Consider the following 21963-nt stretch of genomic DNA (forward strand, 5'->3'; position numbering starts at 1 on the left):
CCCATCCTGCGTTCCCAGCCCTTCCTGTCCTCTCTGTATCTTTAAAGAAAATACACTAGCCCTGCAGAAGGGCAATAGGATTCCCCCTGCACCCCAACTTTCTTTGAATTCATCTCCCTCAGCCATCCGGGGCTGTCCCTGCTGGAAAATTACTCTCACAAAACCTCCCTCAGCAGTAATTACCTAACTGGGGGGAGGGGAGGGGAGATCTATTTAGAATCCACTTCAGTGCAGGATTAGCTAATTAATTAACGGTTTCACTGACAACTCAAAGGGGAAGAGCGTGTTAAATAGGAATGCTACAGCGCTTGATTTATGTGATCTGACATCCCCGCTCTCGCTGCCATTTCCCCGCCCTCTCCTTCCCTCTCCAACCTTGCCAAGAAAGACCCATTCTCATGCCGTATCTCCGGAGACCCAGGGAGGGCTGTTCCTTACTCCACGGAAGGACCACAATGAACTGACAGAAGGATGGTGTGGGGGAAGACAATGCCGAGGTAATGAGAATGAAAGGGTTATTAAGTGACAGATGAAGTCGGTTGCAGAATGGGCTATAGCCCACCAAGCTGTTTGGCTAGCAGGGCCACCCATCTGCCCAGCTTTGCCATGTGCTCACAAAGGCCATGGGAAGAGAAAAAACCAACAATCACCCACGGTGGGCATGGCTGGTGATTACTGCAGGAGTAGCATGCTGGGAGGAAAAGGCAGATTCAAGCTTTATCCAAATGAATTCACCGGCATCAGTCTAAACATCCATTCACCCCATGTGCACTCCTCCCTTCGCACCAATGCCTGTGTCTCATTGCCTGGCCTCAGGACAGCATGGACTAGTGGTTTGAGAAATCTTCATTCTCAGTGTCCATGCTGCAGGTTCAAAGTTAGAGGATACAGGACTTCACTCTGACGTTCTGAGACACCTTGGAGAAATGGATCTAGTCTGGGAGTCCTCTGCTCCCTGTCCTCTTCTGGTTCCCTTGTTTTGACCCCATGATCTGCATCCCCACTCCTGTTTGTTCATTTTTTTGCCCCCAGTGCTTGATTGATGTCTAGGTTCTGTGGCCCTTCCCTCATCCGAAGGGGCGGGCCTTCTTTTGCTGTGGTGACCTCCACGCACCAAGCCTAGTCACCAGCACCACATACAATTCAGAAGAGAAACTGTCACATTGTTGTATTTAGAAACAAAAATTGTCAGGAGTTTCTACTGAATTTTTTAATTCATTCTAAAGGCTAAAATATAATCATTTTCATCCTTTTTTTTTCTTTGCTTTATGACATGAGATGATTCCACTCCTAGAAAAATTGCAGTTTCACACATTTGCCTTAGGTGAAAATTTGACAGTTTCACAGAAAAAAACAGTGATTTTTTTTCTTTTGGGGGCAAAATGTCAGTCATGTTTTTCTTTCGCTTACATCACCTTTTGTTGGCATGGAAGGAAAAACAGTGATAAAACTGCAGTGAAACCACAAAATGTTTCACTCCCCACCCTGGAATTTCTAGTGGAAAAAGTGAAATTTCTTCTCCTTCCCCTCTGCAGGGTAATTATTTCCCCCTAGAACTCCCTTTAGCCTCACCCCATAAAACAGCTGGGATGTTTGCCATTGACGCTAGTCTGCGCGAGATTTTTGTTTTCGTTGCTTAAGAGCAATACTTCAACCTGAAACTTTAGTCTCATTGTTTCTGTGTGCTCCCCAGGTCTCGCTGTCGCTCTTCACCTGTCATCTTTTGTCTTGTACCCTGGAAGCTGTTAGGGGCAGAGGCCACCTTTTTGTTCTGTGCCTGTACAGGTAGGGGCGGCTCTAGGCATTTTGCTGCCCCAAGCAGGGCAGGCAGGCTGCCTTCAGCGGCTTGCCTGCGGAGGGTTCACTGGTCCCGCGGCTTCGGCGTGCCTGAGGGAGGTCCACTGAAGCCGCGGGACCAGCGGACTCTCCACAGACAAGCCGCCAAATGCTGCCTGCCTGCTGCCCTTGAGGCGCCGGCAGAGCGCTCCCCGAGGCTTGCCGCCCCAAGCACGCACTTGGTGTGCTGGGGCCTGGAGCCGCCCCTGTGTACAGTGCCTCACTTGATGTGGTCATGGTTCGTGTCTGGGGTTCCTAGGCACTACGGCAATACAAATACACTCCTCCCTCTAATTAATTAAGAATGTATTTTTCCATTTAGGGAAATCCCTGCTTGGGACAGGAACTATAAAAAGTTCACTCAAAACCTAGTGAATTCATTATCTGTTTAAAAAGAAAAGGCATCAGCTTATGTCATCTATGCACCTGGGGTCCAGAATTCTTCCATTTTAGTTTTTGACAATCATTAGAATCACAGAATATCAGGGTTGGAAGAGACCTCAGGAAGTATCTAGTCTAACCCCCTGCTCAAAGCAGGACCAATCCCCAACTAAATCATCCCAACCAGGGCTTTGTCAAGCCAGGCCTTAAAAACCTCTAGGGAAGGAGATTCCATCACCTCCCTGGGTAACCCATTCCAGTGCTTCACCACCCTCCTAGTGAAAACGTTTGTTAATATATGGATTTTCCCCACTCTCTTGACATTAGGAAGATGAGACAGTTTTATAAATTTCTGCCATGGGTTGCTGTCCTGCTGTGCACACTTAACTTCACCCAGTGTGAGTAGCCACATTGACACTGTTCAGGTGTAAATTGCCAGAGCACCATGTTCCTTTTTGCAAAGTTGGTTACCTCTACCTCTACTAAACTGGAAGAACTCTGGACCCCGAGGCAGTAGATGACATAAGCGAAAGCACTTCTACCTCATGCATTTTACACCACACAGCACAGCTGTTGGGAACGCCATGGGCAGAAGGCAACAACTCTGCTATGGGAGGCAACGGGAGGTTTGCCCATTGGATTTAGGAGCACTTATCGTATGTAAAGTTCAACCTTCGCATAAGACTTTGCAGGATCAGGGGTTAGGATGGCTCACAGGGCTTGATAATTGGGGTATGGAACCTTCCACCTCTAGACAACGGGTTCACGTTCAGCCTGGATTGGCCATGGCCAGAAGCTGTTAACTAGGTGAAGAACTGGTGAGGCTCAGATGTTAAGTAAACAGGTGTTTGCAAATCGGCAGTAATTGGCCGCTTTGCTGGCAGCATGAACAGAAAGGCCAAGGGCAGAGCCCCCCTCTGATCTCTGCTGGTGATCCCTACAGGCCAGGATTGAGTCCCGCTGACGGGGAGTGCAGGGAAAGCTTGCATGGCTGCTGCCCATGTTGTATCTATTCCTAAGGTGAGATTTCGAGCGCCAGGACTGTCAGTCTGCTCCTTTACATTATGGGACGTGGGGGGGTGGTTCACTGCTACTAAAGACCTTCTCAGCAAGAGGTGCCATAGGGAATGGCACGGGAGAGCTCACCTCTTCCACACCCGTGCCAGCTTCTCCAAGCAGGAGCTTCCTTAAGGATTGCTGGAGGAGAGCGTCTACATCAATCTCAGCCTCCGACATCTGGAGATTGGAAGGAGTGGGGCAGGAGGGCTGGCTCTGGGGAAAATCCCCTGCAGCAGCCTGTGTATACAACACAGGGCAGGAGCTCTGGCTCTGGGGACATGCCCTGCAGTAGCCAGGATGAACAGCGTGGGGCAGGAGCACTGGCAAGGACAGGAAGCTCCCTCTGGGTTTAATCATGTTCCAGTAACTTGAGCGCCGGAGGGAGAGAGTGGGTTAAAGCAAAATAAATGTAAAAATCCTAAATAAATAAATAATGGGGGTCCCTCTCTCTCCACCCCCACCCCTCCGCACTTAGATTGCTTTTTTTGATGGTTTCTAAATAGAGCCAGCTGATCGCATCTGAGAGTGAAATGAAACAGATTTCATTTTTCACACGCGGCACAATGGCTGCGCTGACAAAGGAGGAAGGCTGCCCATTGTTCCACTCTGCCATCCTCACATCCTACCTCTGTACCGTGAATTAACCCCTTTCACCTCGGCCATTGTCACGACACCACTTCTGAGCCGCTGAACAAAGGCGCACGAAAGCCCTCTCCATGTACTGAGGGGGAAGCGGGGTGGGGAGGGGGGAGCGGGCCAAGACAAGTTTGGGCGCAAGGCTGGTGTCTGTCATGGCTCTCTCTCTCTCCCTGTATGTGGATGTCTCTCCGTGTCTTGCCTGTCAATCAGGAACAAAAGGGAACTCTCTCTCCTCTCAGCCACTGCTCATCCAACTTTGCTTTCCACAAGCAACCTTCTCCCTTTACCTGCTCAGAGCTGCCCTCCCTTTCTGCCAACCGCAATACAGATACATATGGGCGGGTTGGTGTGTGTGCAAGGCAGGGGAAATGTTTCCCACTGACTGATTCCCCACTCTCTCACAACCACCTTACCCCAGGGTAGCCCACTGATGTGAGCACTGCGACGCCTGCTTAATGCCAGGCTGGAGTGGAGAATGAGCCCCCTATTTCTCCATGCAGGGACTTTTGCAGGACACTAGGTCAAATGGTGACGTCTCTCCAGCTGCACTGCTTCTTTTGCATGCAACGATGATAGAGCACAAAGCCATATTAATAAGCCAGCATGAGGTTGTGCCATCACAGGGATCTCCCCGCTCCATGTGCAGAAGGGAAGTTGGCATCATGTCCCCCTTCTAGGCCTGAGGCTCTGCTTTGGGAGACTAGGAGGACTGCTGGGATGGGGACATGCACTGTCCCCACTGCTCCCAGCACACGTCCAGAGAGATAAAGAGCAAAGTCCCCAAACCACGTTAGGTTACCACTCACCCAGGAAAGTGTTATAACACAAGGACAATTACCCTTGACCATCACAGAGGTTACATTTTCCCTAAGCCAAAGCAAAGTTACCTGTAACATCATGCTCAGGACAGTCATGTTGTGTCTCTGAGTGCTGGGCCTGTCTATCTGTCGCAACCTGCATGAAACGTGGCGGGAGGAGCACAGGTTGCAGGAGGGAAGGGTTTGGAGGAGGCACTAAGGTGCCAGTCTGTGTGCACATGGCTGGAATGTTAGCTGCAGTTGCAGCACTGCTGTAAGCAGTCTCATAATAAAGAACAAGTCAGCCCATGGTATATGGCGGCAGAGGCCAGACTAATGAGACCCACTGGAAGAAAGAGAGTGTTATTGACAGGCACACAAAGCAGCACCTAGAAATGGAGCAAACAGGCAACATGAAGGGGCTTGGGATTTCCAGATAAAACACCTTGCACGAGCATGGAAGCGAGAACCGGGTCTGCATACAAAGCAGAGCTTGGGAGATAAAGACAAGACACTGAAGATGAAGGTTTTTGTGCCAGGGAGACGCTGTTGCCAGGAATAATGCCCAAAACAGTGGAACAGTTGGGGAGAGTTTGATGAGTATTGTGACCCCAGACAGAATGAGACTATGGAGCAGTGGTCTCCAGCCTTTTTAAGCACAAGATCCCTTTTTGAATTTAAGTGCAACCTGGGATCTACTTCAAAGAAAATGTAGAAATAACAGTAATCACACAAACCCAAGCACTCTTACCCCACCTCTTCCCCAAGGGGTGGGGCAAGCAGCTCCTGGAGGTGGGGGGAAGGTGGTTCCATGTGCTGTCCGCGTCTGCAGGCACCACCCCTGCATCTCCCATTGGCCAGGAATGGGAACTGCTGCCCCTCCCATCCCAGGAGCTGCTGCCAGACATGGCGGCTGCTTCTGGGAGCAGCGCGGGGCTAGGGCAGGCAGAGAGCCTGCCTTAGCCCCGCTGTGCCGCTGGACTTATTCTCTGTTTGGCTGCAGGAGGGTTGGCAACCCTATCACGGATGATGGGTTAATCGTGGAGCCTCTGACGATCTCGGTCTCAGTGACTGAGATTGAGATCACGGAGCCTCTGGCAGTCGATCGCGATCAGCTGGTTGGTAACCGCTGTTGTCGAGAGAGACTAATTTTGTAACCCATCCCAAGAAGCAAACGATGGAATAGTTACTTGCATTATTAGTGCTGAGAACTCTGGCACCCTAACTTTGAAGACATAAAGAATTCCCTAATTAGAGACAGGGCTTGTTTGTAAGACACACAATTCCAGCTTAGAAGAGAGATTGTTGAGAGAAACAGCTTTAGCCCTGGAGAAATGCCTCAAAATAGCAGGGGCAGCTGAACTGTCCAGGGAAAGGTCGAAACAGCAGCAGCCAGTAGTGCAGAACAAGGACACAGGCTCAAGCTAAAGGAATCCGGGAAGTGGGACACAGACAGACTAACCAACAATGCAGGCATCATGGTCCAGTGTACGCACTATAGAAAGAAACACAACAGGCAGAAAGAAAAATGCATACCCCATGGGCAACGATGGAAGGGGTGTAGCGACCCTTCCCTTTCTACCTCAGGAAGAAAAAAAAACAGCAGTGTAGGCAGAACTTGATGACAGAGAAACTTCCAATGAAGAGGAGGGTATCTGCAGTGTGACATACATGGCAGTGGAAGGCTGCTAGCCGTTCACCTGCCATATTTGCAGCTATGCGCTTAGATCAAGGACCAATTTGAGTCCAGCTGGGTTGTAATGTAATCCCATCAACACTGATCAGCAGCAATCCTAGACTGGAGAAATGTAATCAAGTACTGGGGATGTACAATAAAAACCATTCGGAGGCCAATGGGCAAATGCAGACTGGCGATAAGAAACCCACAATACAAGAGAAATTATCGTTTGGAGTTTAGAGGAGTTGACACACAGGAAAAGCACCCACTGCTGGGCAGCAGGGCAGTGCAAGCCAAGGATTTGATCGCAGTACAACACCACCATATCCTCAACATGACAGAAGTGAGAGAACAGTTGCTGTGGGCCCTGTCCAGCAGTCTAATCAAATACAAAGATGTATTTCAAGGAGATGGACACCTCTGGGGCAGGCTGAAGTCAGCAATAGAGTTCCACATGCAGCCCATGAGACTAGAACACAGTTCCATTGGCTGTGGTGGAGCACCCGAAGAAGGAACTGGCAAGTCTGCAAAGACAATGTCATCATCATCATACCTGTTAAAACTAGCCCAGAGTGGATCAGCAGCCTAGTAGCAGTGAGAAAACTCTTCGGTAAACTGAGGATCTGCACTGATCCAAAATTGCTGAACAGAGCATTGAAAAAAGAAGTTGTGACCCATTATCAGTGACTGAGGACATACGTCCTGATTTATCTAGGGAAAAAGTGTTCTGTTTGTGATGTCAAGAATGGGCCCACCTGATAGCCTTTGCCACATCTTTTGGCAAGTACCACTGGGTATGTCTCTTTATGGGTTTCAGCCCAGCCCCAGAAATGATCCAGTGGAAACTGAACCAGGAACTAGAGGAACTCCCAGACATCCAGATTGTAGCTAATGCTATTTTTATTCTAAGAAGGAGATGTCAGGGAAGAGGCAATCCTGGACCATGATGCCGAGCTGTGACAACTCCTACACAAGCATCAGGAGCAGAGTATTAGGCTGAGTGCAGACAAGCTGAAGCTGAGGAGGACTGAGGTCCCCTACCCAGACCTCTGTTGACTTCTGAGAGGCTGCAGCCAGATCCGGAGAAGCTAAGAGCCATTCAGAAAATGCCTAGACGTATGAATGTGAAGGGAGCCCTGTGATTTATAGGGATGGCCAACTCTCATTCCAGATTCTGTGCGCACCTATCAGAAACCTGTGAACCCTTGAGGCAGTGATGTAGTGTGGGAATGGTCAGAAACCCAAGAGCAGGCACTGACAAGAGTGAAAACAATCATGTACGGCCCCAGTCCTAAAGCATTGCAGCCCCTCAGAGCAGCTAGAGCTACATGCAGTCTGATCACAAGCCATTAGAAAGCACCATGGAGAAGCCACCGCTGAGTGCACCCACACAACTACAACACATGTTATTGAGATTCCACTGCTGCGACGGGAGGAAACGGTGCCACGTAGGAAAGGCACTGCCCAGATGCAATGAGCTGGGCATATCTTCCACAGTACCACACACAGAGGGCTTCGTGGGACAGGAGACAGAGTCTATCAACATGCTACAATACCTTCCCCTCTCAGAAGGGAGAGTCCAGGCAAGCTAACAAAGCACCACACAAGATGGGGTGCTGCAGGCAGTACAATGATTCATACTGCAGCACTGGCCAGACTGCAAGGAGCACATGCCATAGAAATCTACCTCTTCCAATCCTTGTGCAAGAAAGGCTTTCATTTAGAGGGGACTCAGCAGTAATCCCAGTAGACTGAAGGGATGATAGAATGAGATGTATACATACTCCACACCTAGGGATAGAGACATTCCTGAGATGAGCCAGGGAGTGTGTGGCTTGGCCAGACACAAATGCCCAATTAAGAGTGTACGTGAAACAGTGCAAGATGTGCAAAGGGTGTAAGGATCAACAGTAGGCTTGATAGCCTCATGAAATCCCAACCTGAACGGGAAAATGTCAGAGCAGATCTGTTCACTTTTTACAACAGAAACTATATGGTCAGAGGCTATTATTGTTCCAATGGCTGGGTGGTGGATGATCTTCAGGATACTTAGCCAAGAACAGTGCTCAGGAAACTGAAGGCACATTTTGCAAGGTCTGGCATATCTGACACGCTATGGTCAGACAATAAGCCTCAGTGTACCGCAGCAGATGATTCAGCAAAAAATGGGAATCTGAGCATAAGACGTCTTGCCTGGGGTGCCCGCAAAGCAATGGGAAGGCAGAGTCAGTAATAAAGACAGCCAAGACACTGATGGCAAAGGCAAGACTAGAAGGGGTCCCTAACTGGCAATGTTGGACTATCACAATATCTGTTCAGCACAGAGATTGATGGCCAGAGACCCAAGCGTCTGCTTCCCGTGAGGTCAGTCTGTGGCAGATCAGCAGAGGAAAGGAAGGCAGGATATAGAAGCAGTTTAGAGAACACTGTGCTAGGCCGTCAGCCTGCTCCAGCAAGGGAGCCAAGGACCTGAGGCCACTACACACAGGTGAGCAGGTCTGGATCCAACCAGACCCACAACAGACAATGGCCCCACAGGGGACACAGGGCATGAAGGACAGGGGTGGAAATTAAACAAAGACAACTGCGGAGTAACAGCCAGCACACTCACACAAATGGTGTTATGGCCAAGGACCAGGAGGACTTCAAAATGGCACCAGCCATCAGCTGGCCTGATGGAGAAGAGCCAGAAGGAACAAGGTCTATGAATAATACAGAAGACCAAGAGGATGCCCCCAATGGAACAAAGGCAGCAACAGGGCAGAATCAAGCCCCCCATCAACAGTAATGACACAAGCAAGAAGTGGGAGACTGGTTCAAAGACTAGTACTCTGGAAGGACTATAAGGCTACCAGGCTTCAATGGGTTGGGTAGTAAAGGCCATGCTGACAACATGCTAGTAGCCTCTGGCCCCAACAAGTCAGCCAGTGCTTTGGGTGCCAGCCTGGGACTTGAGACACCTGAGTTCAATTTCCTGCTCTGACACAGATTCCCTGGGTGACCTTGTCCTCTCTGTGCCTCAGTTCCGCATCTACACAATGGGGATGTCCGTCCTGCCTCACGGGGTGCTGTGAGGATAAACATATGAATGTTTCTGAGTTGGTCACATGCCATAGGAATAGGGGCCATGAAAGTTGTCCTGTGCACAGATAGATTGAGAACTGAAGCAGCTCAGAATGTTTCCAGATAATCACTTTTTCAGTTAAAAATGTTTCTTCATGACCAAAATGATTTTTATGGAAAAGAAATATGGGAAAGCAACCCCCCAAATTTTCTGGTAAGAATTCTCATTTGTTTGATAAAAAAAAATGCTTAGATTTCAGTTCAGATTTTGGAAAAAAATGGGTTTTGGTTTTTCAAAAACTGAATGGTTTCACCAAAACACTTTTTTTTTAACTCAAAATGGTTTTCAAAAATTGATTTAAAACAAACAAACTTTTTTTAGGTTTTTCAGTGAAACATTTGTTAGGATTTTTTAGAAAGAACTTTTTCTAAATTTCCCAGGAAAAAATAATTAACATTTTCCAACCAACTCAACTGCAAATATGAATCAAAACAGGAATGTTTGAGTGGGTCTGAAACTAGACACAGGGTGCTCAAGTAACAACAATTTTGTGTTATTCCTTTTGTCAGGGCAAGAATATTATTATCCCAGATTTTCCAGCACCATTTTTGGTATTTCTGAGCATGGCCAGATCCCAGATATTCAGAGATGTTTCAAAATGAAAAATAAAGTTAACTGCATTTGTAATGAACAGGTCGGATTATGAACAGGAGGCTGCCAGGCAACTCTCCAACACCACATTCTACAGGCCACTATCCTCTGATCCCACTGAGGAATACCAAAAGAAACAACACCATCTCCTCAAGAAACTCCCAGCTATAGCACAGGAACAAATTTACACGGACACACCCCCAGAGCCCCGACCAGGGGTATTCTATCTGCTACTCAAGATCCATAAACCTGGAAACCCTGGACGCCCCATCATCTCAGGCATCGACACTCTTACAGCAGGATTATCTGGCTATTTGGACTCTCTCCTCAGACCCTATGCTACCAGCACTCCCAGCTATCTTCAAGACACCAACAACTTACTGAGGAAACTACAATGCATTGGTGATCTTCCTGAAAACACCATCCTGGCCACCATGGATGTAGAAGCACTTTACACTAATATTCCACATGAGAATGGGCTACAAGCTGTCAGGAACTGTATCCCTGATGAGGCCACAGCACGCCTGGTGGCTGAGCTTTGTGACTTTGTCCTCACCCACAACTATTTCAGATTTGGGGACAACTTGTACCTTCAAGTCAGCGGCACTGCTATGGGTACCCGCATGGCCCCATAATATGCCAACATTTTTATGGCTGACTTAGAACAACACTTCCTCAGCTCTCGTCCCCTAGTGCCCCTCCTCTACTTGCGCTACATTGATGGCATCTTCATCATATGGACCCACCGAAAGGAGACCCTTGAAGAATTCCACCTGGATTTCAACAATTTCCACCCCATCATCAACCTCAGCCTGGACCAGTCCACACAAGAGATCCACTTCCTGGACACTACAGTGCAAATAAGTGATGGTCACATAAACATCACCCTATAACGGAAACTTACTAACCACTATACTTACCTACATGCCTCCAGCTTCCATCCAGAACATACCACACGATCTATTGTCTACAGTCAAGCCCTAAGATACAACCGAATTTGCTCCAATCCCTCAGACAGAGATAAATACCTACAGGATCTCTATCAAGCATTCTTAAAACTAAAGTACTCACCTGGGGAAGTGAGGAAACAGATTGACAGAGAGAGATGGGTACCCAGAAATCACATACTACAGGACAGGCCCAACAAGGAAAATAACAGAACACCACTGGCCCCCACATATAGCCCCCAGCTAAAACCCCTCCAGTGCATCATCAACGATCTACAGACTATCCTGGAAAATGATCCCTTACTCTCACAGATCTTGGGAGGCAGGCCAGTCCTCCCTTACAGACAGCCCCCCAACCTGAAGCAAATACTCACCAACTACACACCACACCACAGAAACACTAACCCAGGAACCAATCCCTATAACAAACCCCATTGCCTACTCTGTCCTCATCTCTACTCTAGCGACACCATCATAGGACCCAACCACATCAGCCACATCATCGGGCTCATTCACCAGCACATCTACCAATGTGATATATGCCATCATGTGCCAGCAATGCCCCTCTGCCATGTACATTAGCCAAACTGGACAGTCTCTACGTAAAAGAATAAATGGACACAAATCGGACATCAGGAATGGTAACATACAAAAGCCAACAGGTGAACACTTCAATCTCCCTGAACATGCTGTAACAGATTGAAAAGTAACTATTCCTGAACAAAAAAAATTCAGAAACAGACTTCAAAGAGAAACTGCAGAACTAAAATTCATTTGCAAATTTAACTCTATTAATTTGGGCTTGAATAGGGACTGGGAGTGGCAGGCTCATTACAAAAGCTGCTTTGCCTCTCCTGGAATTGATACTTCCTCATCTGTTATTGGGAGTGGACCACATCGACCCGATCAAATTGGCCCTGTCAGCATTGGTTCTCCACTTGTGAGGTAACTCCCTTCTCTTCATGTGTCAGTATATTCATGCCTGCATCTGTAACTTTCACTCCATCATCTGAAGAAGTGGGTTTTTTACCCATGAAATCTTATGCCCAAAATAAATCTGTTAGTCTTTAAGGTGCCAACTGACTCCTTGTTGTTTTTGTGGATACTGTGATAAACTCAAGACAGACAGCTGTAAGGGAGGGATAGGAATCAGTACCAGAGGGTTAAAAGGCCCTCCTCCTTATCAACTGAGAGGCAACCACAGGTCAATCAGGTTCAGCTGTGAAAGGTTACCAAGGTAGCAAATTAGAATCAACTGAGCGGGGAGCTACCTGAGGTTAATTGGGATCAGCTGATTCCAACTTGGGGCTGCCTGAGACCTTTTTAAACCCTTCCCTGTGGAAGGAAGTGGGGCAGAGCAGAGAGAGAAGAAGCCCTGCTGCCAGGAGCAGCAAAACAGCTAGACCCTCCAGGAGGAGAGGCAGTACTTTCTCCCACAAGGGGGTAAGAATTCGCTAACCAGGACTGGTGGAGATACGGGGAGCAGACTACCCCTGTGTCCCAAGGGGGACTACATTACCTGAGCCTGTCTCACCAGAGCTAAAAGCAGCAGAGACTGGGGAGACTGAGAAGGTGCCTTGCCACAATACAGACTAACATGGCTGCCCCCCGATACTTGTATTTGTTTGAGTCTCAGAAATATTTTGAGTCTGCTTCTTTTTTTTAATCTGAATAATCATGAAGACATAGGAACTGTCATAAAGGACCAGACCAATGGTCCATTTAGTTCAGTATCCTGTCTTCAAAATTCAGAGTTTCTGTCCCACATGAAATTCCGAGACTTTGACATTTGTTTTTTGTCCCAAATCAGGATGAAAAGTTGAAGTGTTGGAATTTTCTGTGAAAGGAAGTATCCCAAATATATTTTGTTTTGACCTTATCAAAATGATAAAGGTCGATATGTTATGCCTAGATACGGCCAAAATGTTTCATTTTGACTATCGTTTATAGAATATGATGTAATTATAATAGGCTGAAAAATCAAAACCATTGAAACATTTCGATAATCTCCCATGAAAATTTTGATGCAATCAATACAGTTCCACGAAATGTTTACATTTCATTGAATCAGCATATTCCAGTAGAAAACTCTTCCATCAGAAAATGTTCAACCAGTTCTGCTTCGGAGGAGCTCCCTGTAACAGTCTGTAAAGTCCCCTCATTGTCCTCTGTAAAGCGCTGCTTTACCAGGATGGCTACAAACAAACTTGACAACGGGTAGTCAGCTGCAGTGCTGAAACCACTGCCTATCATGCTGACTTGTATCGTCTCACTATTTCCTTGTGCTCCCCAGCTGCATCAGCATGTTATCTCCTCCTTTGGGTGTGTCTATACTGTAATCCTTGGATGTGATTCCAGCTTGTGTAGACATACCCAGGCTAGCTTTACACTAGCTAGCTTGAGGTCCCAATGAAGCTCTGGTTAGCCACCCAAGTACTTCCCCAGCATTTTGGGCCAGCCTGTACATCCCATACTGACGCCTGCGCTGTTGTGACTGTACTGCTCCAGGTGAGTATGTCTTGGGTACGTCCATTACCGCTGGAATCATGCCCTGCGATTACCGTGTAGACAGACTGTCGGATTGTAGGCTCTTTGGGGCAGCTTTTTGCTCTGTGTCTGTACAGCACCTAGCACAGAGGGGGTCATTCTATTAGTTTAAAGGGAATATAGAGATCCAAAGATGCTAACATAACCCAGGCACTGTCCAGCATGAAACAGTGTTAAACAAGGTTCAGGGTTTGGTCTACAGAAACCTCAGCCTGCTTAGTGCCATGGCAAATGCACCATTGAAAATCCTTTTAACATTTTATTAAAGGCAAAGAAAAGAAGGAAAAACAGTTAAAGCATTGGAAATGTGAAGCAGTATAGAAGGCTTTCATTTTCACATCTCCCTTGCTCCCTTCCCCTTTGGCTGGAGAGAGTTTTTAGAAAGAACCCTCCTGTGTTTGTCAGTCTCTTAGATGGTATCAAAGATGGTAATAACTGTCCTTTTGGGGAAAAGAGAAGACATGAGTTGAGATGGGCTGGAGCTGCCGCTGTTAAAGTCCAACACTGTTTCATCCCAAGTGGTGGTTGGGCTTCAGCTGGAGCAGTAGAGTTGATGATGGCATCTGGGTCTCTCTCTGGCCCGTCTCTCAGGATCAGGATGATGAAGGTCTGGTCCTAAGAGATGGTGAGGGTGGCAACCCTGAGTGAAGCTTGCTCCAGTAGCCAAATGTTTCTCCCCAAAGTCTCTTTAAGGACCCACAAAGGGAGCGATCCTTGGAACAGCCCATCTCCTCATTTTGTTCACTAATTGCCTAGTGGCCAACACACCAATGTTGGTTCATTGATTTCCAATCCCACATTTTCTTGTTTCCCAGGCATGATCACACAGTCCTTGAGTTCGATCAGTATCCCTTTTTGTTTGGAATAATCAGTCTGTCTCCCTGGCATACCTTTCCCCATCAACGTTTGCTATTTTAGGTGGCTCTGGCATCTTATGAACTTTCACATATTTTTACAGTCGCGCTCATGATTAGGGTAAATTTGTAAGCCCGGTTATCACAGCAGGTCCTGGTCCATGACCTCAAAGGCACTACAATACAAATACATGACAACCGTAACAGGCACTGAGTGGCTTGAACCAAAAAGCTGCCTCAAAGCAGTACAAAATTTTGTTGGAGCTTGGATTTGGTTCCAAATGTTATCGAGTGGGCCCATCCCTAGCAGAAAGCATTCAGGGAGGCTGCAAAGTCTTCTCCAGCTAGTTAGGGTTGTTCTGTATTACTCCTGACTGTAGCATCCTTTTAAATAGCATGGGATTGAACTCCCAGTCAGGGCCTGCAGAAGGTTAGATAAGAGAATACAAACCACAACGGTTGCCTTTTTTTTTTTTTAATCTTTCCTGTTTTATTATCTTCTTATGGCTTTAGAATTATCTTCCCAGACACTACATTAATTTAGTCAGGGCAGGTAAGGTCACACTCAGATACAGTTGTTCATATTTATGTATATTTGCCAAAGAAGATAAATGGAAAAACAGACTAAGAGAGAGAAGGGTAGGTAGGAGGAAATCTGAGTGGTGGGAAGAGAGGCTACTGCCCCATTGGAAGGGCTCAGGCAGGAATATTAGGGTCAGCCTGAGGGTTAGTGGCTGCAGCTCCTTGCAGGTCAGTGGTGGGTTTAGCCCATGTGGAAGTGTAGTCGGGTGTGTTTGGGGTGTCGCACATATGCTGGGCTGAGGGGTGTATGGACTGGGCAGTGGGTATGGTGTGCAAGTTGTGTGCGGTTTGTGTATGTGGTGTTTTGTGTGTATTTGTGCAGAGTTGGTGCATTTGTGTGTTTGTATGGGGAGGGCAAGTGGGGGTGAACACGTGTGGGCTTGGTCTGGTTATTACATGGCTGTTTGCGTGTGTCTTTGTATGTGGTGGGAGGATGTGTGTGAGATGTGGGTTGTACATGGTAGTGGTGTGCAGTGGGGGCATTGGTGGCGTCAACCAGTGTGGAGTGGGGATGTTCGTGTACACGGTGGGCGAACATGTTTTTATATGTGGGAGGAGGTGTGCAGAGGGGTGGCAGTCTGTGCGTGTTGGTGTGGTGTGTGTGTATGCGGCACAAGGGTTGCCCAATGTCTTTGCTGGAACACCACAGGGATAGGAAGCCAGTTGGAGCAGTTGGAGCCCTCACCCTAAGCCAAGAGCTACCAAGGAGTCCTGAAAGCCGATGAGCCCCCAGTTCCACCAAAGCCCAAGGCTGGCCATAGCCTCACTGACCATTGAGCACGGCTGATTGCGACGTAACGGGAGACGATGGGGAAAACAGAATTTAGCAACGTGGGTCTCAGTGGTAAAGCACAAGTCTTGCCCAACACTACTGCATTGTGTGTTCCATCAGCATCATCACGCCTCCACCCACGGCTCCCCGGAACCAACGGGAGCCACATGCTCGAGGCGGAGAGAGTGTTGCAGAATTGCCCTCCTGGTTCTGTGAGATTTGCAGTGGCACACGGTAATGACAGTGAATTTAGCTGCACAGTGGGAGTGCATCCACAGTGCATCCTGAGAAAGGATTTGCAGGCAGAGGGAGGCCCGCAGCCTCCTGCTATGTGCAGAGGAACTGGCTGGCTTGAGAACGACAGGGACATTTCCCAATCTGTTCCCATCTTCTTCCCCTCCCACCTCCCATGTCACCTTTGGAAATGTCAGCCAAGTCTTCAATTTTGAAATTCGGACAAGCTTTAGACTGGGCAGGTGGGATTTCAAGGCTTAAGGATGGTTGCTGTTTTCAGAAGTTGGAAGCAGAATCAGGGCTCATCCTAGGCTTGATCCGACAGCTCATGATCAAATAGCATCTCACTTTGTGAGCAGTCCTGAGGGCTGCTGAAGATGAGTACAGCTGGCAGGATTGGACTCTCAGTTAATAACGTTCTCTCTGGACAAACCCAGCTTCTGAATGCTTACAGAACGCTAACAGCTGAAACGTTTGTTGCATGGGTGCAATTTGTGAAGCCAAAATGCTTGAGAACATACAAATATATGTGTCGTTGCTCAATGAGGACTGAGGATGGGCGAGTGTTTGTGTTGTGCTGGAAGATTTTTGCATGTGGTAAATGAGGAGGGTGTGCGGCAGGGAGGGGATGGGTGTTTTGGGGGTTATTGTGTTGTTGTGTGGATGGTTATGTTGAATTATGTTGAGGTGTGTGTGTTAGGAAATTTGAGTTGATTTGTGTTGGAGGGGTTGTTAGAACATTTGTGTTGATTTGTGCAGGTGGCAGTTGGGCCCATCATCTGTGCAGTCTCCCCCATACAACCAACGAAATTGCTACAGCTAACTTGCATGCAGAGTAAGGATGGTGATTGGTTGAGTTATGCCTTATCTCACAATGCTCTAGGACTCTTGGCATGACATAGATATATGCCTTACTGTAGCTGTATAATGTACGGGTGTGACTTGTAAAGTCAAAATGCTTGAGAATTTAAAATTGGACAGCAACAGACTATGAAACCCAGTGATGATTGAACCTGGTGATATTCTGAACAAAAAGAGCCCAGCCATGCCTATAGCTAGCTGCTTCCATCACTTCAAACTCACTCTACAGACATAATAAGTTTCAGAGTGACACTCAGCATTGACAATCCTGGAATCTTATTCTATAGCTTATGAGCCATATTCTACCATCCTTACTCGTGTTGAACAGGAACTTACTCTGAGATTTGTTCATTGAAAGCATTGGATTTAATTTTGGAGCAAGATCTCACCCCTGTTTCAGTCCCTTTATGCTATACAACACTGCACTCCTTTTACAAAGGGATGATACTGTTTCACATGACCCTCTTATGGGCAAACTAGGGAAATATAGCCTAGATGAACCTACTCTAAGGTGGGTGCACAACTGGTTGGAAAACCATACTCAGAGAATAAATATCAATGGTTCACAATTGAGCTGGAAAGGCATATCAAGTGGGGTCCCACAGGGATTGGTCAAGGGGCTGGTTCTATTCAATATCTTCATAAATGATTTTGATAATGGCACAGGGAGTACATGTATAAAGTTTGCAGATGATACCAGCTGGGAGGGGTTGCAAATGATCTTGACAAACTGGAGAAATGGGCTGAAATAAATTGGATGAAATTCAGTAAGGACAAATGCAAAGTACTCCACTTAGGAAGGAATCATCAGTTGCACGCATACAACATGGGAAACGATGGTCTAGGAAGAAGTACTGCAGAAAAGGATCTGGAGGTTATAGTTATGAATCAACAATGTAATATTGTTGCAAAAAAAGTGAACATCATTCTGGCGTGTTAGCAGAAGCATTGTAAGCAAGACACGAGAAGTAATTCTTCTACTCTACTCATCACTGATAAGGCCTCAGCTGTAGTTCTGTGTCCAGTTTTGGGCACCACATTTCAGGAAAGATGTGGACAAATTGGAGGAAATCCAGAGAAGAGCAACAAAAATGATTAAGGAGCTAGAAAATATGACCTACAAGGAAAGATTGAAAAAATTGGGTTTGTTTAGTCTGGAGAAGAGAAGACTGAGGTGGGCATGAGAAGTCTTCAAGTAGGTGGAAGATTGTTATAAACAGGAAGGTGCTAAATTGTTCTTCTTATCCACTGAGGGCAAGACAAGAAGCAATGGGCTTAAATTGCAGCAAGAGAGATTTAGGTTGGACATTAGGAAAAACTTTCTGTCTGGGTAGTTAAACATTGGAACAAATGACCTAGGGAGTTTGTGCAGTCTCAGTCATGTGAGATTTTTAAGACCATTTGGACAAACACCTATCAGGGATGGTCTAGATAATTCTCAGTGTAGGGGACAGGACAAGATGACCTGTTGACGTCCCTTCCAGCCTTACATTTCTATGATTAAAAAAATCCCATCTTTACTGAGGAAGGTCTCCCAAGGTGCAGGCACTGCAGAAGACAGCCATCAGATTGCCCTCAGAGGACCGCCATTGCAAACTCTGGCATAGGAGGCATGATTGGGATGGGGCTGGGAACCAGAGGTGAATGTCAGGGTGAGGATGTAGCATGCAGTGCTGCAGAGATTCTGAGCAGCATTGAGGGACAGAGGGCTGTACATGGAGGTCACCTTAACCTAGACAGGCCCCCCGGCTAACCTATGCTTGGGGCCTCTCCATCCCCTGAAGAAGGCCACGATCAGGGAGGCACAGCAAAGCCTAAAAGCTACCTTAGCCCTCTTGCCCCCAGAATTGTGCATTCTGGTCTGCATTCTTGGAGCCACAGCACAAAATTTTACCGTTTGGAGTCAGGAACTACCCAGTCTGTGTCCCTCCAGCAGAACCTGGCTCTAGATGGCATCAGAGGGTCTGTCAGACCAAAGAGATAGCTGTTCCCCCGGGTCTGCCAGATTAGCAAGGAAAACTAGCAGAAACAGGGCAGAGTTTTAAAATTTTTGTCATTGCTATGTCCACAAGAGAAAAAGTACCTTCTATTCAGGCACTTCTTTCCTTCCACATGGCAGGTCTGACTGCATTGCAAGCATATAAATTCTTTAACACATGCGAGAAGGAAAAAGATCGAGGATTTATCACAGATTAGGGATTAATTAAGAGATATGGTAAAAAAAAAGTTGTTTGTGAGTAATTATTGGCTTTTATTTATGATATGAACCAGTGGGTGCACATGTGGCTGAGTGAAAGATCACCTCTGCGAATGTGATGAACTATGCGACTCCTTAACAAAATAATTTGTATTTGGCATTCATGTGTGGAATACATAATGGCCGTGTGAAAGACAGGCTGCTAAGGGAAGCTGTTTTAACCTTAACCTGAGCCAGACATCTGGAAAACCAGTGAAATTAGCAAAATGCAGATTCAGGCTCTGAGTGACCTGATAGGGAATCAGCAACTACTCATTGCGACCTCATTTCAGAAACAGAAAACTAGGAATGACAGACACCAAAATGACCATCGAAGCAAGGACTAGATTGTGCAACCCTCAGGGCTGGCTCCAGGGGTTTTGCCGCCCCAAGCAGACCAAAAAAAAAAAAAAAAAGCCGCCATCGCGATCTGTGGCAATTCAGCGGGAGGTCCTTCGCTCCCAGCGGGAGTGAGGGACCCTCCTCCAAATTGCCACCGAATCCCTGAAAGTGCCGCTCCACTCCCGAGTTGCTGCCCCAAGCACCTGCTTGATAAGCTGGTGCCTGAAGCCTGCCCTGGCAACCCTTACTCACTCTGGTAAGTGTTTACTTACTCACGTAATGCCATTCACACAACTTGGCCCACCCACCTTAGAGATGCAATGCTTAGCCTGAAGGAGAAAAGGTTCTGTTGACAAGCAATATTTCCCACACCCCAGCTGTGCTCAAGAACATCTGCCCAGCGTTCGGTGGGTGCAGAAGAGTGGATTCCCTGCTGGCGTGCCCCGGTGGATGAGTGTGACATAGCAGTTCTTTCCTCTCCAATGCCCCCTGCCGATGGTCACTCCAGTTACACGGTGGTTCGCCTCTTCTTGCAACTCAGCTTTCCAGCCAGGTCACATTTTAGTTCCTTTCCAGGGTAACAAAGTCCAACAACTAAGAGTCCAATGTACTTACAACAGGTCTTCAGCCCTGGCTCTGGGTCCTGTGCTCCTCACACCCAGGGTTTCCAGTCATACTTACCCCCTTCTCAGAAGCTGGTGGGGGAAGCTAGGCCCATATTTTAAATTGGGTTTCAGTCCAGGGACCCAGTAACCAGCAGCCACAGTCTGTTCCGTTAGAATCCTGGCTGCTGCCTCCTTGGACTTTTTCTACCATAGGCTTTTTTCAGGCCTTCAGCCCCCAGCTCTCTAACTTTTCCCTTTGTTCAGAGCCAGGACTTGCAAGGATTCCCCCTCTTGGCATCCCAAACCAAACCATCTTCTGGCCTCCTCAGGCTTGGCCTTTCAGGCTTACGTTTCCCTTGCCCTATTCCTCAAACACCTTCTAGCATTCTTGCTCTGGAAGTCCAGAGCCTGCCCTACCATCAGGACTCTCACCGCCAGAACCTGCTCCGCCCCAGTAGCTGCTCCATGTCTCTCCTGGCCCTGAGGTTCCTCTTCAGCCCTGCCAGGCTCTCTACTGTCAAGAGAGGGACTCCCGCCCTCCTCTCCTCTGGGTTTCTTCTCTTTATACTAATCACCCAGCCGGGACTCATCTATGATTGGGCCCGGCCCAGCCTGCAGGTGCAACCAGGTGCTGTGACTGAGCTCCAGCGAGCTCTTTCAGAGCCACGCTGGGGAGTGCACCCTGCCACAGTCAGCTATCAAATACATGCAATGGTAAAGCTCACTTTTAAAATGTGTGTTGCACAAGCAGAGCCAAAAATGGTCATGTGATTGGAGAAGAATAAAAACAGCAAATCTCTTTGCAGGAGCAGTGACTGCACGTCAAACTGCTTCAGACAGGCAAATACAGCTCCCCATTAATGGCAGTTAGGTACCTGTTGAACTGCAGGCTGGAATATAACGTGATGTTATTTAAAGGAAATTATATAATGCAATAGCTAAAGACACTGTACAAAACAAAGTTTTTATTCATATTCAGGGCATAAAAGACAAGTGCAAGGGCCTGCAACCATTACAACTTGTTTTAAAATCAGTATCACTTAATTTGCCAAATAGTAAATGTGGATTTACCATATGGGTCAGGACTAAAAGCATGCCTAGCCATGAAGTTATTTTCAAAACGTGTCCGCTATCAATGTGTAAGGTTCTTGGGAGACTACGGGCCTACCCAGGGTGCTTTGCAAGAACGAGGCCCACACACACTGTGAGTTATTGGCTTTAATGAAGGCAAAGTGACACACCCGCAATGGGGACTTCTGGCATTGCTGTCACAAAGGCGGGGAACCCAGCGCACCGAAGCTCGGCCTGGTATGGAGTCCAAGGGCGGGACAGGGACCATGCAGCCATATATACAGGACACAAAAACAACTCATACATAAGCAGATAGGGACTTTTCACAGGCTGTGTCCGCCCCTTGGCCAAAGGCCAGGGACTTTCCACAAGCGGTGTTCGCCCCTTGGCTGAGGGCCATGCAAACTGGTTCTAACCCGTTAGGAACAGGTTATAACTGGCGTGCCGTGTCCTACAGTGACCGGCCGCCGAGAAAGCGAAAATACCCTAGCTAGGCCGTAACACAGTCTTCCGCAGTTCCCTACACAATGCCACAGTATTGTACACAGAGAACACAGGCAGCATACTAAGGAGACTTCTCAGTTGTCTTCCAAGGCCTGGTATGTGCAAAAGAAAAACAACATATTAAATGAGACAAATCAGAAACTGCTGCAATCTATCCAATAAGAAAAATTCAGCTGGCCTTAACACATAAGGTAAAAACAAAACTTGATAATACGGAAAAACTGAATGTAAGTGAAAAGCAGAACAACTGTTGAACTGGGTTTATTTTATGGTTGCACGTGAAAAGACAAACAGAGATATGCA

This window comes from Gopherus flavomarginatus, chromosome 15 (assembly GCF_025201925.1).
Source record: "Gopherus flavomarginatus isolate rGopFla2 chromosome 15, rGopFla2.mat.asm, whole genome shotgun sequence".
Taxonomy (NCBI): domain Eukaryota; kingdom Metazoa; phylum Chordata; order Testudines; family Testudinidae; genus Gopherus; species Gopherus flavomarginatus.